This window comes from Hipposideros armiger, unplaced genomic scaffold (genome assembly GCF_001890085.2).
Source record: "Hipposideros armiger isolate ML-2016 unplaced genomic scaffold, ASM189008v1 scaffold_73, whole genome shotgun sequence".
Taxonomy (NCBI): domain Eukaryota; kingdom Metazoa; phylum Chordata; class Mammalia; order Chiroptera; family Hipposideridae; genus Hipposideros; species Hipposideros armiger.
The window spans coordinates 4,335,897-4,362,739 of NW_017731423.1; the positions used below are offsets into that span (position 1 = coordinate 4,335,897).

Genomic DNA, 26,843 nt, shown 5'->3' on the forward strand with positions numbered 1-26,843 from the left:
GGTACACCTGGAATAGAGCTACATCTTAGTGGGACCCAAGAAACAGCAGTGCCCTTCTCTGTTTTGTGTCGGCAAAGCAGGAATACACTGGCAGTTAAGTGTGTTTGACAGTGGTCTAGCTATCTCTACAGGCCATATTGAAAATTCTTTTTTTTTATTTTTTATTGGGGAATTGGGAGAGGGGAACAGTGTTGGTGAATAATCGGGTAAGGAGAGCAGACAAGTTGCTGTTCTTTGCTTCTTCAGTCTAGTTGTGGAGGACGTCGCCTCACTGGCCCATGTTGCTATTAACATTGTACTTTTCCCAAGTGAGGCAGAGGAGTCGCCAGCCTCTGGATGGCCGCTCACAGCGGCTCCTGACAGCTCACACTGGCTGCTGGCTACATATGGTAGCTCACAGCAGCCCACTGAAGCCCCACTGCAGCCCATGCCGCCACTGGTGACTCACGGCAGCCCAGCTTCACGTTGAGCCGTTGTTCAGCACCCCAGCTGTAGAAGGCAGTGTCACTGTCCCTCATGTGGGATCCTAACCGGGGGCCCCGCTGCACGGAGCTGGCGTCCCAAGCCAGCTCTTAACCTGCGTGCCACTCGGCCGGCCCCATATTGCAAATTCTTGTCTTGTATAATTTCCCAGGATTTTCTCTAGAATTTTAGGAGTACACCTTTTGATCCAATTTCTCTCTTTCTCAGTTAGTGGTTCCTAGAGGGGAAAAAAATTGCTAGCCAAATCTTTCCCATCTAATTCAGTTAAAAGTGGGCCGGCCGAGTGGCACGATGGTTAAGAACTGGCTTGTGATGCCAGAGGGCCCTGGTTCGGATCCCACGTATGAGGGTCAGTGACACTGCCCTCCACAGCTAAGATGCTGAACAACAGCTCAACCTGGAGCTGGGCTGCCCTGAGTTGCCTGTGATGGTGTAGGCTGCAGCCCCTGTGGCAGTGGGTTGCCATGGGCTACTGTGTGTAGCCAGCAGCCAGCTTGAGCGGCCAGCAGTCGCAGTGAGCGGCTGTCCAGAAGCCAGCGACTGATGTGCCTCACCCAGGAAGAGCGCAATGATGGTGCCAACTTGGGTCAGTGAAGCAACGTCCTCCACAACTAGACTGAAGAACAAAAAACAGCAACTTGTCTGTTCCCCTTCCCCCAATTCCCCAGCACTGTTCCCATTCCCCCAATTCCGCAATAAAAACTCTTAAAAAAAAAAAAAAGTGTTACAAAGCTATTGTGATAATTCATAGCCAGCATGGTTTACAAGGGGGAAAAAAAAGTCATCCAGAAGTTTACAAATTTTATTCCTAATTTAAGCCAGGCTTCTCCCAAGGGCATAAGTTTGGGCATCAGAAATCAAGACAATACGTTGATGTTTCTGTGCATAGCACTCATCATTTGTGAACAGAAGCAGTTTCTCTGGGTGCTGGGTCTGTGATCTCCGCTTTGTGGAAACACAGAATATTTGAGCTGGAAAGAGTCTTAGAAATCATTTGACCCAACTGCCTCATTTTATGAAGATGAAGCAAGATCCAGAGTGTCCTGATGGTTTACACCAAGTCACACAGCTGGTCAGTGTCATGGCAGCCACTCAACACAGCTCTTCTGACCCCTGGTCCAATATTCTTTCAGCTGCACCGTGCACTGCTGGATGGCTCCAACTATCAATGGTTAGAAAGTTGTTGACCCAGTCCCCTCAGATCATTACATGTCAAGCTTCATTTGTCTTTGTCACTACAGCACATGTACAGACTTGTCGAATTAGAGTTTATTGAAGCAGAAAAGTGCCTAAGATGTGCATTCCTTCAGCAAGTAGTCTGAACGGTGTAGGTGAAGAAGGAACTTACTCTGATTGTGCTTACAGCTCTTAGGCAATATATTTTTCCTCCCTGGGACTCAGTTTCTGCACCTGTAATATAATGATATTGACCATGATGACCCTAGGACCTGACCTTATGTGATTATGTATAGGGATTTTTTTACAGTTGTTAGAGAGCTTCACTTTGGGACCCACATTTTATAGCTCTTGCCCTTTCTTCAAAGTGTGTTTCAATGTGACTATTTTCACAGTTAATATGATTTTATATTAGCCAGGGAAATAATTGCTATGCATCATTTATCCAATACTCTAATGACAAGATGAATCCCGAACGGGTTCATATAGGCATTTGCACTCTGCATGTGTCTGCATTGCTCCCTATCTATCAGACTCATGATAAAAGCCTTGCCATTATTCCCAGACCCAAGCACAAAAATCTATTGCATTCCCACAGAGCAAGCAAGGCCTCCTTGCTTAAGACCAAGAACCAGCTACAAGCAAATTATTTCCTGTGATATCTGCATATGTGAGATGAAACCAGTGGCATATCTAACCCTGCTGTTCATTTTGATCTGCATTCATTTTGGACAGAAATGTTTTCTGTTTCTTCTACTTGGGGTGAAATTCAGTCTTTTTCCTATTCATGCGTCCTTGTTTGAGACATGAGTAACGGAATCCTACATTATTTGGAAAACAAATCTCTTTACCATGGCATTGATTCCCATCATAACCTGGAAATGAAAGAAAGACCAACTCCTTTTATTTTGTCTGTTGTTTGGGATGGCATAGAAATCTCTTCTTAGTGACCGGAGTGGGGACCACAATGGTTATGAAGGCTGAGGAGGAGGGCCTGGGATCCTTGAAGCCTGAGTGTCATGTGACCTCACATTCACCTGATTGTCCTCTGGTAGAGGTCACCTCTAATCCAAGGGAATAAGAGAACTTTCCAGCAGCCGGAGCCGTGTCCCTGTACTGCTTCAGCTGCTGCATTCAGAGGTAAGTGGGGAAATGGAATTCTCTGAAGATCACAGCCCTGAAGCCGGGCCTTGGCCCGCTTTTTGCTGTCTTGCCCACTGCAGGACAGTGCACACTGTCAAACCACGGTCACACCTTGATTTTGCTTCGGTGTACTCAGAGTCGCAGGGGTGTTTTCTTCCAAGAGGTTCCTATTATACCTTATAGGCCAGCAGGACTCACGCAAGAGAGGAGTCTAGGCTGACTCACTCCTCTGCCACCAGCGTATTGTAGCCCAGCCTGCTGTAATCCCCATCTCTGTTTCTCAGCTACTGGCTGTGGTTTCCTTGGAGACCCTTTCCTAGTTCAAAACTACCCCTTGACATCCCACATCTCTACAAACTTCCTGTTAATGGATTCTCATCCCCTTTGTATGGACTCGACTTTTTTTCTTTTTAGAAATTTTATTGGGGAACAGTGTTTTTCCAGGACCCATCAGCTCCCAGTCAAGTCGTTGTCTTCAATCTAGTTATGGAGGGCGCAGCTTCTTGGCCCATGTGGAATTGAACTGGCAACCTTGGTGTTATGAGCCTGTGCTCTAACCATCTGAGCTAACCGGCCACCCCGACTCCAAGTCTAGTGGTTGTTTCAGTCTAGTTGTGGAGGGCACAGCTCGGTGGCCTATGTGGGAATCGAACTGGCAATTTTGGTGTTACGAGCTTGCTCTCTAACCACCTGAGCTAACCAGTGGCCCGGACTCTACCTTTAATAATCAGATCCCTCCTTACAGAAGAGAAGTTGGTTCTCAGATGCCATCTTGCATTTCCCTTAGTCTAGGTTCCAAGTAATTCTCACCCCAGTCATTGTGCTTTGAGTCTCCTCTATAAGGCTCTCTGCCCGCCTCTGGCAGTGCCATTGACAAGAGGGCCTGCAGCCGGGCATGTGAAATGTTTCGGTGCTCCTTGATGTTATGTGCTGCCTTGGGGTATGACTCAGTGTGCAGAAAGTCGGGATTACGACTCCACAATGTTTAGGTAAATCAACAGTCTGTCTTTACATGCTTGTTAGCTTGCTGCCAGGTCCATAACCTAAATACTCCCTTGTAAGTGGTCCCTCATGTCCCACCTTTTTCTGATTTATAGACTTAACCACAGGCAAGCATTTTAGGAGCACATATACCTTGTATTCCAATCCTGAATGATTTGTTTAGCCTCTTTTTGTTCCCTGAGATGAAAAATCATGTTCTGTTTAGATCCCAGGTATAGCCTTTAAAATATCTGGTCAGAATGGCTAGACCTGCAGTTTCTCGTGCCTAGTGGAGCCCGAGCAGTTGGGCCAGACAACGATGTGGTGTCACGGAGCTTGGGTTAGGCACGAGGAAGAAAGTCACCCACAGGTCACAGCCCACAGAGCCAAGCACAGTCATGTGGAAGATACAATCTTGGCAAAAAGCTGAATCAAAGCCCAGTAGTTGGTCCAAGCCAGTCATCCATTAGAATTTACAAAGAAGAACACAGCCTTTGTAGTTTAAAAAAGAAAATTAAATAAATAAATAAATAAATAAATAAATAAATAAATAAATAAATAAACCCTAGAATTTGATTTTCACTCTAACATTTACTAAACTATATGATTATAAGGTTTTGAAATCTCAGTCCAGGTAATATCCATCTTCCTCACTTGTTAAAAATTTAAATCAGTATCATTTGAAAAACGGTTTACAAACTCATCAGTGTGATTAACAACATTAGCCATTTTGCTCATGTTGAGCTTAAGTGTTTTTTTAGAATCACATGGGATTTCCATTCAATCAACCCAAGTGACATGGCACTCATTTTCCCTAAGAAACAGGAAGCTGGCATGTTTTTACTTCTGTGTTAAATTGTAAACTAAACAAGGCAACACACAAAGGAGTAGCAAAGGTTACAGAGTAGAAACACTGGAGCAAAACATATCCCTACTAATGGGAGCACTAAAATGAGAAAGATTTGCATCACAGGGTCCTTGGCTCTGACTAGATAGCTTCTGTTAGAGCTGTGTGAATTCATTTCCTGGGCCTAGGGTGACCTAAATCTATCTATTTGGTAGAATTAAGAGCATTAGAAGAAATATACTGAGTTCCAGGGCGCAGAGAGACAAATTATTTAGTTTTGAAAGGTTACAAATACTGATCCAGGGGAAAAAAGGAGATGATGCGATGGTACATACTGAGTTTGAAGTGTTGTTTGTGCAATTATAATTTAAATAAGGGAACAATTTTTATATCCCTCCACCCCACCCCCCAACCTGGATTTTTCTGCAACGTTGCACAAAACGGATTTCTTAAAAGCGTCCGCCAGGGTTCTATTTTTTTCCTTTACCCTTTGGCAGCATAACTAATCCTGTTGTGGGGAGAATGTATTTCCCCTCTCCCCCATTTTCTTCTTCCTTCTGACTCCCTTCCCTGTCTCAGTTTCAGGTGTCTCATCTTGAGAATTTGCACCCTGGTGTTTCCTTTGGGTTATGGTGGTACTTCTATAGACTGATACCCTCAGTTTCTGTCACCCAGCACATCCATACACAACAAAATCTTCTGACTTTGAAAAGGATGCACCTTTTTTGTCTTAACTCATTGTTTGTCTTGCACTTTTCCTGTCACCCATCCAAGGTCCACTCACCTATCCAGAAAACCCACTCTGACTCTGAAGCAGCTCAGCTCTTAATAAGAAGTTGAACAGAAGTTATAATAACTCATTGCCTGCCTGGCCTGCTTGGAAAACATGATAATGCCCCTTAGTTGTAAGAAATCATGTTAACAATACTGACTGGTGGCAGTTCATTGATGAAGGCTGTGTGAAACCTGCTATAAATAGCACGTGATGCATGTAGTAAAGGGTTCTTCTGTGTGGCATTTATTTATTTATAATTTATACCCTGCCTACTTTCACAAAAGGATTTGAGCTGGCTGACAATAAAAGACACACAGATTGTTACGTATGTAGACATGGAAGATCAAAAATCATATGGAAAAAGGAGGAAGGTAAAGAGTTTTGTTTGTGGTGTTTTTCTTCCTCATCAAGGTAATAGAACATTATGTCCTCAGCCTTCTCTCTCCCAGACTCACTGAGGTGTATTGAGAGGAGAATAAGACGAGTAAAATTCTTACTGTGGACCGAGGGGAGGGAACTATGTTTAGGAAGAAGAAAGTAGAAATCTTAGAAGATCTTGATTTTGGCTGAGAGGAGGTGTAGAAGGATGGCCGTAGAATAAGCAAAACTACATGGTGATTATATTTTTCCTAATCAGTTAGAGTCCTAATTACCTACCGCCCAACTCTATTTTCCATGTACCTGGGATTATGTAGGAGCTATTGATCCATTTTACACTCATTTGTGTAAATCAATTTTGTACCTACAAGTAATAGTTTTTAGTAACTGAACGTCTGTCACCAAGGAGATGGTGAATGATGTAAAATTACACCAGGGAAGGATGCATTCTTTTGATATAGATCAGGTTTTCTGAACCTCAGCACTGTTGACATTTGGGCCCAATAATCTGTCACGGAAGCTATACTGTGAATTGTAGGAAGTTAGCAGCATCCCTGGGCTCCACCCACTTGATGCCAGTAGAACCTGCCCCCCTCAGTTGTGCCAATCAGAAATGTCTCTAGACATTGATGAATGTTCCCTCTGAGTAGTGGGCAGCATTTCCCCAGTGTAACCATCGATTTAGGTAAAGACCTGAGCAAAGACTGCCTCACAGAACAGGTGACACCCCAGAATTCTTTTCTGGCTATCTCATCCATAGTGAGGGAATCCATCTGCCAAAGAAAGTGCCTCATGGTGTGAGGATTCCCATCCAGCCCTCTAGAAACATATCCTCCCTTCTGTTCTCATGAGGCCTTGGTGTCTCTTGCCCATCCAAATATTTTGGATGCATTCCTGCTAACTCAGTAGACGCAGAATCACCCCCCACAGCCTTCCTGTACGTTTACCCTGACAGTTGATAAATTGCAAGTCAGTTTCATAGTTTCCATTCCCTAGTGGGAGGAGCTCTTCATGTCTGTCTGAGGTCAGTGTCTTCAGTCATTCTGACTTCCTATGGAGAAAACTCTAGTAAACCCTCTAATTCAACCAATAAGGAGGAAATGTATGAAACACAGAAAGTTGAATTGCAATCCAATCGTGCCCAAGGTAATAGTAGGCTCCATTGCTATTAGTTTTCCAAGTAGAAGTCTAATCACTGGTTCCCTAAAGCAGTTCCTGATCAGTAGCACACATTGGTTTTATATCACATCTCCATACACAGATTGCCTCTTCTGCCTTATTATTTTATAATCATACCTTTTCTTTGTGGCTGAGTCAAAAACTTGCACTCCAGCTCAGTTCAGATTCAATTGTCATGCTGACCAAAAATATCAACTTATTTAGATGTCACGTGAAAGCCAAGCTTCTCCAATGAATAGACTAAATGAGTTTCTATATAGTTCTACTTCACCTTCCATCTAAAATCCCCAAAGCACTCCTGGAGTAGCCCTGTTTATAATACATCCGTAAAATTGAGAGGAAGCCAGTGATAATGAGCCCATTTTAGGGATGGCCGTGAGAAATGGGATTAGAGTCCACATTTTCATAGGCCTCTCTAATTGGCATAGGGTGTCCAGGATTTGGCAGTCTCAGTATATTAAACCCTGATGATGAAATAAACACATGGTGATAATATCTTAACAGAAGAACTCAGCCTATTCTCTTTGCATTGGCATCTCTTAGTTCTAATTGGCATTTTTCACACATTTAAACCAATGGGGAAAAAAATTGTGTGCTCCATTTCCTAAGAGGGCACCTTCAACCTTGCCTGGTAATGAGGATGCTTTCAAGAGACACTCACCCTTTGAAATTATTCAAGAGCTGCTTTTCAAACTATCAGTTTTGCTGACCCTGCTCTTTAGTCCTCGTGCACTAGCCAACCAACATATGTGATGGACGATGTTCCTTAATTATGTTTCTGATTCGGAACCAGCTGTCATTCTGGGCCCTCACCATCAAGGTGGTGCTTTCTTGGTCTTGAGGAGGATGGAAAGGAAAAAAATGAAAAAGTCTGTGGCACATCCTTGCACATAATCTTTTCTTCATATGTTTTTATTCTAAGAACTGCATTGTACCAATGAAGGGTTTTTCACAGTTTTTCCATCTTTATAAAAGGTAATTTGCTCTTTAATCCACCACAGTGAAAGAAGATATTTCACTTACATTTACTACACAAATTTTTATTTTGAGAACAAACATTTGTCTCATAGTGATTCAACCATAAGGCAGAGTAACTTAAATGCTAGGCTTTGAAAAAGATGATCAACGGACTCAACTAAAATAAGTGTAGTGTCTGCATGTGCAGACCAGTTTAGGTACAGAAATAATTTTCAGAATAAGAATGCATTGCCTGTAGTGGTACCTGGCACATAATAAATACTCAGTTTGACTAAATGAATGATAACTACAAGAACAGACTGTATCCTCTATATCATTTATTTCGTGTTTCATTGTTTGTCCTCTAATAAAGAAAGGATTAAGGTTTAATGTAATGAATCCTGAGATTGGCCTCTGTCACAGTATCAAGAGTAGGTTGAAAGAACTAAAATGCACACTCTTGATACTGAAACTTGCTCAAGTTAACACATGGTAAAAACCATCAGTGGTATGTGTATGAGTTATACCTACTTTGCTTTATTTCATTTTTCTAACTAACATTTGTTGTCTCCTATAGGTCAGATTCCGGAAAGGTGCTATAAATAGCATTACAAATATACCCTTCTTGCTTTGAATCGTGTCTAAAGCAAAACTCAAGTGTAAAGGGAAATAAAAATCTTTCAAACACATATCACTTCCAGTATAAGAGAGGTAAAGGGAGAATGATGGTGAATGGAACCTCGGGACCCTGATTAAGCTAACTGTCTGGGCAACAGGCTTAGAGGCAAGTAGCCTGATCAGAACTGAGGGACAGGGAGATCCAGAAAGAGTGTGTCAAAGAAGAAAGTGGAGCTATAGTTTACCTAATTTATTTGTACATAGTGAGAAGTTTACAGTTCTTTTAGAGATTTGGAAGAAAAACTGCCCCCATCAAAACTTAATGGGATTATTAACATTAGGGGCAGAAAAGGTGTCAAGAAAGAAAAGCAATCACAGTGCATTAAGTAACTTAAATGCAAACATGCTGCATAGTTACAATGCTATAAAATTTAAATATTATTTTAATCAAACATGTAATATATGTATCATCTTGGTAGATAGTGATTGAGAAATGTGCTACTGAGGGATTGTGGAATACTAAATCCTCATCCTCAGTAATGAGAAACAAATAGATAATTACTAAAATCTAAAATCCAATGAATATTCATAAAATCACACGATTTAAAAATACTGATCTAAATATCAGAATATAAAATTTAAGTAGGGAGGAGTCAGGGAGGAAAACTACTGTTTTTCATTTAAGTCATGTAAAATCTTTTGGCTTTTAAAATTATGTACATGGTTCATTTTATTCTTTGGAAAAATATTTATGGTATCTCCTATAAGCCTTCATAAAATTAAAAAAAATGTTTTTGAAGAAAGTGAAAATAGTGGTTTCTACCAATTATAAAAGTCCAGTTTCTGCTTATACTTCAATTCCTACTTCATGAGTAGCAAGGTTAAACCCAGGCCAGGCCAAATATTTTCCAGCTCTCAAACTTCCTTGGCTACACAAAATTGAAGATGCGTTTACCCCCTGGCCTTTAGTTTTCATATCTGATCAAATTATGATCTTTCTACTCAGATTGTGGAGTGAAAGCACACAGCCCTTCAAGAGTTCATGTATCCAAAAGAATGAAACTCAAAATCTCATGTGATCCAAACTACTTGTGTTCTTTCTTGATATAATGCTATATGGACTGAGTGGCTTCCATTCAGGTTTGATCAGAGTTTGATCTTTAGAGGATGACATACAGGTATGTGACTCCATGAGCACAAAGCCCTGGTTTTAGGAATCTTAGGCATCTTCCACTATCATAGATCAGCCTGGAGAAAGATAACCTAGAGGGATGCTGCAATCAGAGTTCAACTAAAACTCTGCTCTGATTCCAAATCACGAGTCTTTCAAAATCTAAAGTCCCTGGAAACTGGGATGTATTTTCACACTTTTCATTGTAACTGTCATGTCTCCTGAATTCTGATGTATTGAACGTTTCCCATTTAGCCAATTACAAATTTTTAAATATGCCCACATCCTTCCATATGAGTGAAACAACATTTTCTGTAACATAGAATTTTCCTGTTTTCTTTAGTCCTTTAAACCTAGCTCTCTGACCATTACCATCCCTCCCCCACCCCAATCTCTAACTCCTGTTCTCATTTTTTCTCAAATAATTCTCTGAGCTGTAATTTTAACCCCTAGAGCATGTCCTTTGGGCTTCTTTTCACTTGTAAGATGGACTTTTTAAGATGTGAAAGTGGATTAGATTCAGGCTCACCAAAGCCTAGGAGTGTAAGTTGTTTAATATAGACGTTCATAAAATACAGGTTAGGGTTTAGAACGTTTTCCAAAAGACAAAAGGACAAATATCTCACACTTCTAGACTTTGATAAGTCATTATTTGACATATAAATAAATAGATGATAGATAGATAGATATAGATATATAGATATATATGTGTGTGTATAGATATATATATAAATATAGATATATATATATATCACTACTGAGCAGAATTTTTCTCATGTTCATATTTATCTCATTTGATGTGAAAGCAAAGTCTACTAAGCTATATATTTCACAGCCACCAAAAGCTTTTCATCATTCACTCTTCTTTCAGTTTTAGGCCAACAGGATTATAGCTATATATCTTACTGCCTACCAGGAAAAAAAAAAAAAGAGTCGACAACATTTGGGAAATCAGAGGTCACTGGGATGGTGAGCCTGATCATATCTCTGCCAACTGTTTAAGTCAGTGGCCTGCTAAGGCATAATTATCCTTCCCTCAATGAAAACACATGGAGCTTTCATTTTAAAAGTAGTGCTAGCCTTCAGTAGAGATTGAATCATGGTCTACAATGTATAGATATTTTATGACAGTGAGTACAACATATTCTGTATCATTTCTTACAAAGAAAGGAGAAGCTGCAACTCAGATTCCTGGGCTCCATTCAGACCCTGTGCAAAAATAGTGCAATTTCAAAATTGCTTGGGAAAATAGGAGTGCTGGACTTCTAAGTAGATAGACCTTGAAAACAATACTATGTATCTGAAACTCCAGGCTCACAGATTTCAATTTCAAGTGCTAAGATTTTCATACTCTAAATATTAAGGGCTGGCACAATTTCATAGGGACCTTATTTCTCCAGGTCCTTTCCTGGGTTCATATGGTGGCGCCACCTCACAATTTGATACCATGACAATCCTGTCAAGACAGGTGCTTACGAGCAAGGCACTGGAATATCTCCGTAAAGCCCGTTGCCCTTAGTCAGTTAACCTTTTCGATCTGAGACTTTTAACTTCTGCCTGGCTCACCGGCCTCAGGATAAGTGTCCTCTGGGCGACACTCTGACCCTGCTACTCTGAGAGTTGATTTTACTCTTACAGATCTATAGAAATGGCAGGTCTTAACGCAATATCCTCACATTAATATGATGGAAATTAACTGGAGAGCTGCTGCCTCTCACCTTGTTTTATAGCTGTAAACTAAGCACACGACCTGTGGGACCGGGGTGTTAACGAAAGCGATGTTAGAACCCTGGTCTTGGGATCAAGAGATTTTTTTTCTTCTACTGTCTTTTCTCTTAGTCCATATTTTACTAATAATAGTATCTGATATATCATATTCTTGAATTTTTACAAGTCTTATCACAAAAGCAATAGAAACAACATGAGACACTATTTTTTTTTAAGATTTTTATTGGGGAATTGGGGGGATGGGAACAGTGCTGGAGAATTGGGGGAAGGGGAACAGACAAGTTGCTGTCGTTTTGTTCTTTAGTCTAGTTGTGGAGGATGTTGCTTCACTGGCCCAAGTTGGCATCATCATTGCGCACTTCCTGGGCAAGGCAGATCAGTCGCCGGCTTCTGGACGGCCGCTCACTGCGGTTGCTGGCCGCTCACGCTGGCTGCTGGATACACACAGTAGCCCATGGCAACCCTCTGCCACAGGGGCTGCAGCCTAGCCGTCGCCAGCGACCCACGGGCAGCCCAGCTCCAGGTTGAGCTGTTGTTCACCATCTTAGCTGTGGAGGGCAGTGTCACTGGCCGTCATATGTGGGATCCGAACCAGGGCCCTCTGGCATCCCAAGCCAGTTCTTAATCATCGCACCACTCGGCCAGCCCGAGACACTATTTTTTAGAGATTTTTTTTTTCTGTCTTCTCTCTTCCACCAAGTCTTTCATTGTACATAGTTGCACATCTAGGTTTACACTCAGGCTTTACCCAGTGGGTGTATATTTCTCCTGATAACCCAAGTGGCACTGGCCAACGGTGCTCCCCAGAGCCCTACTGTTCAAATCTATCAGGAGAGGAGGCATATTAACAGATTGCTTTTCTAGCTGGGTTCCTGGCTAATCTCAAGGCATTTGCTAAATTTAATTAGTACATAGTCCAAAGATTACTGGAAAGTACTGTTTCTTGTCAGGTACAGATTCAATTTTAATGAGGCATTCAGCACCTATAAGCCATTTTAATGAGATGCACTTAAACTCACAGAAGATACATTTTGCTTAATTACAAATTCCTTTTTCTCCCTATTTTTAGTTACAAGGAATTGTTTTCCTCTTCTCCCTGCCCCACTCCCAATCTGGTAAAAGTTATGTGCCATTTGTTGAATAGTGTTAACACCCACTGAGTGATCGAATATCTCAGGCTTAGAAATACGCTAGGAAGTCATTCGCAAGGAAAGGGACACATAGTTTCTAGTCATCCTGCTAATTCTTGTCTATAAGAAAGGGAAAGTGGTTAATTTTCCTCATTCAGCATTTCTCAACCTGGACACTGCCGACATTTGGAACCATATAAATCTGTTGCAGGAGGACTTCCTGTTTAGTGGGATGTTTGATAGCACCCCTGGTTTCAGTCTACTCTATGCCACAAGTACCTCTCTCCAGTTGTGATAACTAAAAATGCTTCCAGACATTACCAAATGTCCCTCAGGGGCAAAATCGCCCCTCAATTGAGAACCTCTGCCCTAATTGTGTGTTCATCTCTGAATCCCTTCTTCATGTAGCCCGTCTCTGTTTTAAAAGTGCTCCAGTTGAGATTTATGAAGCAGATCAGTCTTTATATGATTCCTAATCATTTAGTGGCTTCTAAATGTTTAATTTTAAAAATTTTTTTCTAGAATGCTGATAGGTCAGGAAGGAGAATGGAAAAGAGAATGAAATCTAGGCAGGTTGTTTTAATATTTGACTTAGGCAGTATCAGCAAAATGTATATATGATGAACAAACCCCTGTGCTTATCAGGCTAATAGCCTGAAACCATCATCACTCCCCAACCTCAAATGGGACCCATCATTTTGCTTATAATATCTGCAGAAAACAGGGAAAACAATAGTCAACTGTTTAGAGATTCACTCCTGCCCACAGTTTCACTATGTAAACTTCATATATGCCCCTTTACAAAATTAGAAATTGTAGTGTGTCATGGGCATTTGTAATTGCTAACAAGTAGTCAAAAATCTATGCTCGTCTGGGTTGAAACTGACGCTTGTATAAGAGTCAGGGTTTTTGATCTCCTGACACTTTTTTGTAAGAATAGAAAGGATTGAGATATACCGTATTTGCCGGCGTATAAGACGATTTTTTGGCCCTGAAAAATATGCCTCCAAGTGGGGGGTCGTCTTATACGCCAGGTACACTTCAGATAGACTGCCCATAGTGCTTGCCCCGTGCCATAGTGGCCTCCCGATGCCCGCCCACTTCATTCCACATACCGTTCAGGCATCAGCAGCGCTGCTGGGTGTATGCTCGGCTGTTATGCGATTTTGCTGTTATGCGATTTTACCACACTCGCAAAATCACACACAGCTGACCATACACCCAGTATGATAGCGCAAAATCGCGAATCGCGATACCATACTGGGTGTATGGTCGGCTGTGTGCGATTTTGCGAGTGTGGTAAATTTGGGTTACCGTATATTTCTTTACATATGGTATGCATTGAAGATTCGCGATTTTGCGCTATCATGGTGCCTGTTAGAATGTTGAAGAGCTCGCACTTGCGCACTAGTGAGGTCCCAGGGAGATGCTGATGCAAGGGTGGACCAGACTGCTACAGTGACAGGGCGGGCAAACAGGGAGCAGGGACCAATCAAATCAGGCTTTGTATACAGCCAACAGCCAACCACAATACTGCACCATTGTACAGTACAGCATAGAAAATGTCGACCAGTCAAACCCCTATCATCCCTATCATGGCACCAGCCAAAAGAAAGAAGTATGATGCAAATTTTAAACTGAAAGTTATAAACTTTGCTAAGGAAAATAATAATTGTGCTACTGCAAGACAATATGGAGTAACAGAAAAGATGGTTCGGGACTGGAAATCAAATGAGAAAGCATTAAAGAGTATGCCAAGGGGTAAGTGTGCATTAAGAAGAGGCACCCCACACTGGCCAGAACTCGAAAAACATGTAGCAGACATGGTGGCTCAACATCGCCAAAACGGTTATGTGGTGACACGAAATACAATACGCTTGTTTGCACTTCAGTGGGCCAAATCAAATCTGATATTGTTTTACCTTTTATTTGGTGTGTGGAAGGTGTGCGGAAGAGGGGGTAGTCTTATACGGCGAGTATATAACAAACTCTGTATTTTGAGTGGAAATGTTAGGGGGTCGTCTTATACGCCCAGTCGTCTTATACGCCGGCAAATACGGTAAGTGATTAACAGAGAATGAAGGAATGGGTTTCCCCTGGGCCTATCGCAGACATGTCCATGGCCTTGATTTTGAGCCTTTAAAGAAAACATTTATTTCTCATTAACACCATTGATGTCAGTAATCCATCGACAGAGGACCAGGAAGTTTGTCTTCACTGTACTCACATTGATTTATGATGATTCAATTATCTTCCTTCCCCTTCATCCCCCCAGATATTTATAAGACCTTGAGAGGGAAAGTTAATTGTAGACCTCAGAGTGGAAAGTTTCTCATCACACTCAGTTCTTGGGTCCACAACCTTAGCACCATTTTGAGCATTTTTAAAGACCTCCGGGCTAATTATATCAGACTGAAAAATAACTAAGTGACACTAAGAACGATCCTGCTATGACCCTCACTCAGGTTATGAGCCTATTCTGCCCTCATTGATAAAAAGGATCTCCGATTCTATTTCAAGAAGGCTCAGCATTTTCTCCCTTAATTGTGTAAGTTCTTCTCTGATCATCTTAAAGAGTTACAGTTAATCCCGTTTGTACCAGGCAGTAAAAATGCATGTACACCAGAAGATTCCTTGAACCCGCGTGCAACATTTCATCAAAAAAAAATTTTAAGTAAATTCTCACTAATTTCTTACATGTCCACACTTCTGTTCAGTGCATTGAATCTCAGTGAGGTGAAATCATGAAAGAGTCAGGTATTTTATGCCTGGAATTTGCATTGCCATTGGACACGTATCAAACAGCGAGACTTAGCAGTAACTAGTGACATTCATGGACTGATTCTTTTCAAAATTGCTGATAGAAATATAACATCTAGGGACTCTAAAGGTCTTTTTCTCTTCATCCCACAGACGTGTTTTGAGCACTGTAAGAATCCAAGCAATCAAGAGAGTGACTTTTGGACAGGGGAGTTGCAATATCCGTTAGCTGTGTTCAATGCCTCCCACTTCTGGCATTTTGAGAATTCACACAGACACACTGTAAACTGCCCACCTCTCCACCCCTTCTTTCTGCAGAAGCCTGATTTTGTTGTCTTTATATAAATGTCTCTTTCAGGATCTTTTAACCCTTGGACAAGTTTTCCTGAGCTAGCGACATAGGGGAATTTCCTCTGGATGGGTGATGGACCCCTTATTTGGGTTTAATTTGCTGCTTTTGAGGAAGCGGAAGCGGCAGCCTGGTCTCTTTAATAAATCAATCTTTGACTCCATTGGGCGCACATTGTGCACTGCTAGGAAGATGCATGTGTGCTGCCGGATTTGCAGTTTTAAGCCTCCGGATGACCCTTTAGCAGAACAATGAAAGAAACAGGAGAAAAAAATGCACGCAAGCCATAAAACTCCTTAAACCCACCTGCAATATTTCTCCATATATATAAATATAATATATTTAATTGAATTATCAATTGTTTCTAGGACTTACTCTTCTTTTCAGCATATGTAATCTGAGTGAGGTGTTTTTCCTGGGCAGTGAACCTGGAGCCTCATTTCTTTGCAGTAGCATTATGTGAGGGTCTTTAAACTAGAACACGTTCAAGTAGATGTAGGTGTTCTTCAGAAAATCCATAATGACAAGGCAAAGGAATTATATTATTATATTGAGATTTTTGTTCTCTTTTCTGCCCGTCTAGACTCTGGCTGGTCAAGAGCAAGATAGATGAGACATTTAAGTCAAAGAATGATAAGACTTAGACCCAACTCCCTTTTGTATTTAGTCCACTGGTCCTTGACATGAGTGAGGTCTGTGTTCTTTTATGGCTTTAATTCCCTAAAAACATTTTGGTTTTGAGGGATTTGTTTTTAGGAGGTATATGTCTTTTTATTCAACAGACTGTGCCAAGGATTTCCAGCTAACCCAATGGTATCATCTCTCTGTTGAGTTCAGTAGCTATTGACCCATGGAATGATATAAATAACATGAGAACATCTGAAAAAACAGAGTATGTAGCGTTAATTAAATAAAGTTCTTAATAATGCAGGCCTTAGCATACAATTTAGCAAATTCAACACTTTCTGAGCACTTACTATGTGTCAGGTATTATGCTAGGTTTAGAAGAGGCAGATGAAACATAATCTGTACTGAAAACTGGCAGATAATTAGGGGATAAGTGAAGTTGGGAAAGTTCCTATTTAGATATGGAAAAATAAAAGAGAAACACACTACACTTTTTTATACATGGTTAAAACATTCTTTACAAAAGGGATGAGATGTCAGAAGCAGTGTGAATCAAGAAAAATGGTGAATGAAGCACAGAGAGAACATTGGAAGAACATTGGAAGGTGGACATGAGCCAATTAAAATCAACTCACCATTATCCATCTCTGTTTTTCCCTGATGCTGTCCTTAGTGTGGACATTATTACCCCCACACTGCGTCAATGCAGTCATTGAGATACTCAGGACTGTAACACCATGGACATGTGTGTTATGATTCATATTTGTCGGTAATGCACTGGGGGGGAAATTAAATGCAGTATTGTAGGACTTAAAGACTAATACTTCTTTATGTATGTATACCTCTCCCTCTGCTCCCATTATGGGTACATGTGTGCATATAATGACTTTGTGTATTATAGTAAAAGGTCACATAGACATCAAAATTATGAATGATGGGATCATTGATAATGATTATTTGTTCTTTGTTTTTTTTTACATTTTTTTACAATAAACATGTTAGTGAAAAAGAGCAGTATAAATTTTAAAAAATGAACTCTGCCTCGATAAATATATTTAACATAACATTATCAAGGTGTATTTGCTTAGGTGAAAATGGAATGTTGCCACTGATGTACTGCATTTTCCTTGCATAACAGACCCAATGCCAGCTTGTAGTTAGCATTCATCGAGCCATACCACCTAAATGTAACACATTTGTTAACCAATAATTGTATTTCTTCAAACACAGATATAGCACTGAGTTCAAACACATATTCCCAGTGCAAATAGGAGGATGATTCATTAGCAGATCTTAATGATGTTTCTGTCTGACTTCACCTGCATTTTTAAATAAACAAAAAAAATGTATTCTTCGAAAGTAACTGTTCATTAAGAGAAAATGCCTTATATCTGCACCTTCCTGGTTAGCTATAACTCTAAGCATAATCATATGTAGACTCTATTGCTTTTAAACACACTGCAGAAATATACAAGTTGCTGCTGTAATAAAAAATAAAGACCACATGAGCCAGAGGTAGAAAATAATTTATTTCTTCGGACCATGGTGTATTTATCCAGATGCTTCATTATCACTAAAAATCCTGGTTTTCAGCTCTGTGTAGTGTGTGTGTGTGTGTGTGTGTGTGTGTGTGTGTGTGTGTGTGTGTGCATGCGTACACGTGTATGCACACTTGTGTATTTGTATACATTCAATTATGTGTCTTTAGGAGCCTCAAGCATTATACAAGTATTACATTTTTTTCTTTATTGTATTCAGTCTTTTTCATGCTTAATCTTCCCGTTACAGAATAGAAGATATGCAAGGAGAAGTTCACTCATTTCTAGCATTAGTTTTCTATGTTTGTTGTCCAGATCCTAATCTTTGAAATGACTGTTGTATAGACAAACGCTCTTAGTTGATTATATGAAAATACAATTACCACATTCTTATCTACAGCTGTCCTTTCCACAGCTTCTCTGTTGGCACCGTGCAGGCACTTTCTGGTTAATTATAAATGAAGACAAACTAGAAATAAGTGCAGACAATGGTTACGGACTTCTTTTGTCTTTTAATCTAGACTTTAGAAACTTGCATACATACGCATTGTAAAAAGCAGGGCTTTGTGTTTCTCTACATCTTTATTTCCCAAGTTAGCAACATAAAGTCATTTCCCAAAGGCAGCTCAGATAATTTGTTCTTGTCATTCCCATGAGTTATAGTAAACGCATCCAGAGTTCCAGCAATAGTCACGTCATTTTTTCTTACAATAAAATTATTGAGGTCATCTTCTCCCTACATCGTGCATCACTTGAAAGTGTGCCATGTACACCTCCTGAACTATTTGGAGTCCCTTCTGCCAACAGTGAGTCATCGTATCCATCTGCAGAAAGGAAAGAATTTCTTACAACTAAAACTTATCTCCTCTTATAGGATGTGCTTTTCCATCATTTGATCTCATCTTTAAAGTACAAAATTATTATGTAATTCTGTGGCCTAAATCTAGAACCTGACCCAATACCCTACAAAATGTTCATCTTATGATTAACACCATTATCAAATGGGACACGGATACCTGCTCCCACAGTATCCTCATGGGACTGAACCCTTAAAGAAATTAAAGATCCCTGCTCTTTCTAAAGTCAATAGTGGGTGGGCGGCCAGATGACTCAGTTGGTTATAGCACATGCTCTTAACAACAAGGTTGCCAGTTCGACTGCACCCGCCCGCACCTCCGTGGGAACTAGATTGAAAGCGGCAACTGGACTTGGAACTGAGCCTGTGTCCTCCACAACTAAGATTGAAGGACGACAACTTGACTTGGAGCTGATGGGTCCTGGAATAATAATAAAGTTTGAAAAAAGAAAAAAAAATACATATAGTAATGTGCTTGACACAAGTAAACATTTAAAAAAATAAAGTCAGTAGTGGGAGAAGTGTTAAAATGATAACTCTTGGCAATATTCAAGTCAGTGTCTAATATTGTTAAGTTATGTCATTGACAAATGGAGTTCATTATAGTTTAGCATGTTGTTATGCCAAGGAAGTCTGTTTAGACAAGGTAACTCCTGCCTCTATAGCCAAGAAATTATAATCTAAAATGCCTAACACTGATTTGGGTGTTCATAAAAAGTACCAGAAACTGTATATGCTCTAGTGAGACAGTGTAATGTCAAGAACAAGAATTATCAAAAGGGAATGATATTGTATTTTTGTCGTATACTAAGTTTGAGCTTGTCTTGGAGATTATGTTCTTAGTACAAAGGAAAAAAATCTTGTCACATTTCCATAACCACATTTGTACATCAGATTTTTAGAATCGTCAAGGGAGAGAATATTTCTGGAATGGGGAAGATTTCTCAAAATAGTATAGAGGAACTATTATAATAAATAGGCAAGGGAAGTTGCAAATCTTCCACTCAGAGCATGAAGACTGAGATTAAGAAAAGCAACCACTTGACACATATCTAAAAAATGATTCTGTAGCTCCAGGAATTTCGTATGGAGAGTGGCTGATGGTTGAGGCTCTAGCGTCTGCTCTGTCACTGACTCTCTGTGAGCCTCTTACCCCTTCTATTCTTATTGCTTCCTCACTGAGGTAATATTAACTTACCGTGGGGGTCCAGAGCCTCCATTAACCCTGATAAAGCAGTTTGCTGATATGATAGATTGTTGAGAGCAGGAGTCATTTTACTCCTTTTAATGATCACTAACATGGATTACAAAGTGGAGGTACTGTAGAAAAAAAGTACTTTTTTTTTTTTAATGCAATACTGGTCCAGAGGTTGCAGCAAAGAAGCCAGAAAGCTACAATTTACATTACTAATAATCAAGAGCATCTTTGCAAATCATGATGTTTTTCATTGAGAATTATGAAGAAATAGGCTTGTTTGTTTTTTCAGTCTGCTCCTTTAAATACCTTCAAGGTCTTGTGTTTCCATAGCCTGATCCATGCTTGGATCCATGGCCAAATGAAAGGCCTAGAATGTCCCTTTTCTATCAGATATAGTGGGATACCCAGGTGGTCTGGTTCCTGTTGCATTGCTTGACACAACAGAGTTAATGTGGTTTAAAGGGCAGCTCTAAATAGGGCATAAAGACACACAACTGGTGTTTTTCTGGTATCTATTTATAATCTGGGTCAATCCAGGTGGGATTGCCCCTGGAAACAGTTTATGTGACTAGGAGTTCCCAGGGGCCAGGGCAGAGTAGGAAGGTTGTGTGTACATATGGGGAGCAAAGAAGAAGAACAGCATCACTGGAGGGACCCAAGATTAGAAGCTAAGAGTCACCATCAAAGGTTTACAGATGAAGGGAATGATGGAAGCAGGAAATGGAGAGAAAGCGGAGTGAGCACGTTGAGAACAGAGCTGGGAGTTAGGTGTCAAGAGGCTGAGAGTAGACTGTTTGAGAAGTCAAATTCTTGATACGTGGCAAGAATCAGCTTATTCTTTAATTTAATGGGAACTAGAAAAGTATATGTAACTTATAGTTTCTGTTTAAATAAGAATAAGAAAACTCACTAAACAGTTTGCAAAAATAAAACACTGCTGAGTGACCCACCCCTCCTTGAAGCCCTTTCTCTCCCCAAAATGACCACTTTTATTTTGAAATTTGGGCTAATCTTTATTTTTATGTAGTTTTCCTATTTTAACAGAGGCAATATATCCCTAAACAATGCTACTTAGTTTTGTCTAGTTTTGAATTTCGTATAAGTGAAACTGTATGCTTCTATGTCTTATTTCATGAAATTTTATATGAGTGAGATTCATCCAAATGGCTGTGTCTAATTTTAGTTCATTTACACTCACTGCTGTATACTGTTTTTCTATATGAATATGTCAGTTCCTGTAGTCATTCTCCTAACTAAGAACCTTTAGATTGTATCCAGGTTTTGGATAGATGCAAATAATACTGTTATTCCCACTCTTGACATGTTGCCTGTGCAGATGTGCGGGAGTTTCTCTAGGGTACATTCAGGACATAAGCTGGATAAGAAAGTCTCTGCATGTCCAGCTTCGCCATTCAACGCCAAATTATATTTTAAAGTAAACTCTCACTGGTCTTATGTCTCCACATGCTCAGAAATACTTTATATTTTCAAACTTTCAACATTTTGCTAGTGAGGTAAAACAGTATTTTATGAAAGTTAAACGTGCTTGCGTTTAGTCAACTAGCTTAAGAAAGCTTGCTAAAAAAGGGACACTTACGAGTATTCATTTCTCCTCAGAGTTGACTCCTGGTAATCATTTTAGCAATTTGTTTTGTACTTCCATGTATGTTTCAATTGCTGTCTTGATTTCTCAAGTTGAGACTCTACTTACTGTATTACTCATAAAAAGGGATTTCTCTTTCCCTCCCTTTTGTCCCTCATTATGTAAATGCAAAGTTTTCAGCCTCCCTTCTTCCCAGCAGTTATACTTTTTATGTCATTATATGATATTTATATTTGTATGACTGTGTAAAAGTTATTCACATATGAGCAAGGTATAGCATGATTCCTTTTATTACACAATATTTTGTTTTCTTTGGAGAGTAATTATTAGATTTTTTTTAAAATTTTATTTTCTTAGTTTTCTATGTGGCTATTCAACCCCTAAAATTTTTACCAGGTCTGAAAATTTTCTCTGTATACATTTAAGCATATTAGATATTGAGTGACTATAAATCTTTTCTCTAGCCTTCTCATCTGCTTTTATCTGGACTAACTAATCTCTCTCTAGGCTAGACTATATTCTTGTGATCTATAACTCTAAATTGAATTTCTTCAGTGAATGTTTTTAAGATTGTTTTCTTGTCTTTGGTGTTCTTCATTTTCCATATAACTGAGGATTTTTTTTATGCCTGTTTGAGACCCACTGAACTTTTTGAGTCTGAGGATTGGTGTCATTATTAATTTAATAAATTTTCAACTATTTTTAATATTACCAGTCCAATATTTTACATGTTCTCTGTTAGAACTCAGATTAGAGATATATCAGACCAATCCTTCTCAAACTTAATGTACCAAAAAAAAAATCATCTGGTTTTTATTTATTTATTTATTTATTTATTTATTTATTTATTTATTTATTTACACAAATCTCTACCACATGGTAGGTCTACATTGGATCTTGAGACTATGTTCACACCAAGGCTGTTAGTCTGTGGACCACACATGGACCAGTGTTAGACCATCTCATTTTCCCATGCCTCCTAACCACTTGCTCATATATGCCTTTTTCCTCTCTCTCAATACTACTTTGCATGTAATTTCTTGATATGAATGTGTCAGTTTACAAAGTTTCTCTTCAACTATGTAAAATTTTATTCACTTGAGTTTTAAATTTGAATACTTTTCATTTCTATAAGTTCTGTTTGTTCCTATTTCAGTGTTTCTTGATTGATTTTAATAGACTCACTTTTATGTATTATACTTCATATATTTTATTCAAATATATCAAGACTATTTTATATTCTGTGTGTGTTAATTATATATCATCAGTCTTACAACTCTGAGACTTCGTTTTTTTGCTTCTACAGATTCATTCATAGGACCTGTTTTTTCATGTACTTTAGAGATTTTTTTATTATTATTAAAGTTTATTGGTGTGACAAAGTTACATGTTTCAAGTGCACAGTTCTGTAATAAATCATCTATATATCACATTGTGTGTTCACCACCCAGAGTCAATTCTTCTTACATCACCACATACTTGATCCCGTTTACCCTCATCTACCACCGCACTCCCCCTCACCCTCTGGTAACCACTAAACTGTTGTCTGTGTCTATGAATTTTTGTTTCTTTGTTTGTCTTGTTCCTTTGTTGCTTTCAGTTTTATAAGCACATATCAGTGAAATCATATGTTCTCAACATTTTCTGTCTGACTTACTTCACTTAGCATAATAATCTCAACATCCATCCACATTGTCACAAATGGCACTAAAAATTTCATCTTTTCTTATGGCAGAATAGTATTCCATTGTGTATATATACCACATCTTCTTTATCCAATCATCTATCGAAGGACACTTTGGTTGTTTCCATGTCTTGGCCGCCATAAATAAAGCTGCAATGAACATCAGAGCACATATATCTTTACGGATAAATGTTTTCAGATTTTTTGAATAGATACCCAGGAGAGGGATTGCTGGGTCATATGGTAATTCTATTCTTAATTTCTTGAGGAGCCTCCACACTGCCTTCCATATTGTTTTTGTGATGAGATCATGTTTGTTAGAGTTTATCTATAGGAATTCCTTGTGGCTAATGCTTAGAATGTCTTTATCTAGCAAGTATTTGTTACTTGCTTGTTATTAGGTACTTAAGGAGACTACTCACCTGATACTTAAGTTTTTTCATGAGATTTTTCTTATTGTGGCCTCTTTGGAAAGTGGACCTTGGGTAAGGAACACTAAAGAGAGACTTTTGCTTTTTCTGTTACACTTATTAACAACTCTAAGAAAAGAAAAGTTTTCTGTGGAATGTGTTTTTTTCTAGTGCAGATACTGTGATTTGTTGCCCTCTGTTGATACCTGCCTTGTGCAGGCATCTCAGAAGACCTCCTAGTTTACTTGGATGTCAGGTTTTGTCCCTGTCCTGTGTGTGTGACTCACTACCCTGGGAGCTGAAAGGCATACCAATGGAAAATGCCTGTTCCTAGGCTCACTTACCCAGAAAATTCCTTGAGATGCCTGGCCTCTAATTGTTTATCTTACTTTATCATCAACCTTAGCCATGCTTTTAAAGAGATTTGGGGTTTTTTTTCATACGTTACTTATTATTTCTAGTTGTTCTGTACTAGTAAGGATTTCTCTGCACATCTGCTCTGCCATTTCCAAACTTTTTTTTTGAGGGGTGGTGGTGGTTACAGAGCTTAATATATCTTTCTATGATGTGACTGGCTAACTTCAGTTAATACACTAGCCACAAATTAGAGGTTACTTGTGTGATTTCAAGTAACTTGTGTCACTACATTACCCCCAGATTTCTCAGATCAAAAGTGACGGAATTGAGCCAGATGGATTCTAAGTCTCTTCTACCTCTAAAATCCTATGAATTGAAGGTGGTGAAAATGATGCACAAACTCTACTTTCCAAAGAGGAAGACAGATGTAACTACTGGATGTACTAAGGCTTTGAATAGAAATTAGTGGCCATATATAGTACAGTTGCTCATGAAATTCAGCTATTCAATTTTTTTTTTCCTAATAAGCAAAACAGCAATAATATTACAACAGTTTCTTCCAGGCTGCTTCAAAGAGTACTTTTTTTTTTTTACAGTTTGTTGGATTATTAGTTGTTTCACATGGACCCTAAAAATGTTCCAGGTATCATTTCTCCATAATTTTTTTCATATTTATGTGAGTGTAGCTAACTATCACATGGATATTAGCCAAAGATATCATCATCTCTTATTGAGATGAACATCTCCTGGTTAGGTACCAAGTATTTCATGCACGTTGTCTTCTCAATTAGTGATATTGGGCGAGTGCCCATTTCTTTAGGGTATTTAATAGGTATCTAAGGAGTCATGCATAGAAATAATGGACACTATAACTGTTCTCTAAACCCTTTTGTACTTCAGCTGCTCTATTAGAATGACATTGATTATTTCTGCATTTATTCATAGTCACATTTTGATAACTATTTTATCATAAACATAGTTGGGTATCAGGAGTCCCCAGAGATAGATTTTATTCCTTCAGTAAGTTTCCAAAAAAGAAGAAAAAGAAGAAGTTGTTTCTAATTTAGTAAAGGAGATAGAATTTATGCTAAGTCACAGTTTGGGGTATAGACAGGGAGTGTTTTAGAAATTTTGAGGAGGGAAGTAAAATAGAGACAAATAAGTTATTGTGAGGGCAGTCCATCCAAATAACATGGTATAAACAAAAGAAGAAAAGGTACCAACAGCCAAATTATAATAAACAGCTATAATATGTAGGCTTTTGTCTAAATTTCACCAATTTTGCTAGCTATAACTTTATATCCTAAATTTGAATAGTTTATAGAAGCTGGGCCCAATGTTATTCATGTATTTATGTAGAATGCCATCTGAATTTGCATGGGAATGACACTCAACTTGGGCACTGTTGATATTAACCCTTTCTATGTTCAGCAGAAAAAAAAAACAAAACATGTGACAGTTTTCAAGTTATGTGATCCACGCATCAACCTCCTCCATCAAATCACCTTCTTCCTCTTTATTTGGGAGAGACAGAACCTGTCTCATATCTACTCCTGAGCCATCTGCCTCCGCCGACATGGAGCTGCTGGTCACTGCTCCCTTCTCCAGCACAGACCACTGTTTGCTTCGCTTCTGGACTCCTCTTGAAACTGCTGCAGTACAGTCAAGTTCGATGTCCTGTGTTTAGCAGGACATACTTCACTTCATTGTCCCCAACTTTTATTCTTCCCAGTATAACCAGACAAGGCTATAAAGTTTATCAGCTATTACTGGGAAGTTGAAGGTTAATGAAAAGGGAATTCTAGCATAGAAAGCAAAAAATTGAATTCAGTACATTAAATATGGTTTCCCTCATCATCTAAGGGAAAAGCATTAAGAGTTAAACACTCTACAGGATTTCCCCTCTTGAATATACATGACTTTCTATCTTTCCTTGTTCTCCTTTCTCCCTATCCTTAAGTCAGATCACAGACAGTCACCTTTGAACTTCCATAATGCAAATCTTAACCCTCTTGAGGGAGCTGCACCCCAAAGCTCCACCACTACAGGGTTTGGACTTAGTCTGGAGTCTATTTCCCTCCCCTTACTTTTGCAACCCCAGGAACAGAAGTATCAATAACAGTACATTCCCCAAAGTCTGAATAATTCACTCTAGACTCCACATATAGAAGCTTTAGCATCACAGTTCAGAGTGGAATTTGTTGCTATAGTTTGTCAATCTCTATGAAAGAGTAAAGTACACATATGCCTTCTCATTCTTCCTATTTTCCAGCAGCTTTTTAATAATATAACAAACAGGCAGAAACAGAAACACTCTCTCTATCCCTCTCTCTTTTTTTCTCTCTCTCCCCAAATAAGCATTTACTTTCAGATACAGTAGTATGGAAACACAGTCAGTACTTTATCATGATAATGTGTGTGTGTGTGTGTGTGTGTGTGTGTGTGTGTGTTGTGGGGGGGGGGTGGAGAGAGAGAGGGTGCCAAAAAAAGTATACACATTTTAAGAAAGCAAAACTGTATTAAAATTTTAATACTTGATATATACTGATAACAAAAGATTAATACAAGTCATGTTTGACTTCTGCAATTACAAGAGGTACTCTAAATGGTCACCATCAGCATTCAGACACTTGTGATTAAGGTGACCTACTTACTGTTTCAGCAACGTTGACCCAAAGTGTCTACTTATATACATTTCTGGGACACCCTCTCTATATATTAGAACCAATTGATCTTTGATGCCCATTCTCTGTCTACACAAAAACCCGGCTGAAAGTTTAAAATTGCTGGGGATTTTTTGGTGTTTATTTGTTTGTTTGTTTGCACCTTGGGACAGATTAGAGTCTTGGATACAGTATGTACTTACAGTAATCTCCAAACACAAAAGGGGGCAGT

The 26,843-nt window shown here is 39.2% G+C and overlaps 1 protein-coding gene and 1 long non-coding RNA gene across 11 annotated transcripts in view; one reads left to right on the forward strand and one right to left on the reverse strand.

Annotated features, from left to right (window-relative positions):
- The window catches only part of UNC5D (unc-5 netrin receptor D), a 561,851-nt gene that overhangs the window by 377,253 nt on the left and 157,755 nt on the right, over positions 1 to 26,843 (forward strand). The window lies entirely within an intron of this gene.
- The window catches only part of LOC109382971 (uncharacterized), a 64,043-nt gene continuing 55,536 nt past the window's right edge, over positions 18,337 to 26,843 (reverse strand). Inside the window, exon 3 of the long non-coding RNA XR_002124024.1 lies at positions 18,337 to 18,664. This is a non-coding gene — a long non-coding RNA (uncharacterized LOC109382971). The remainder of the gene's footprint in view (positions 18,665 to 26,843) is intronic.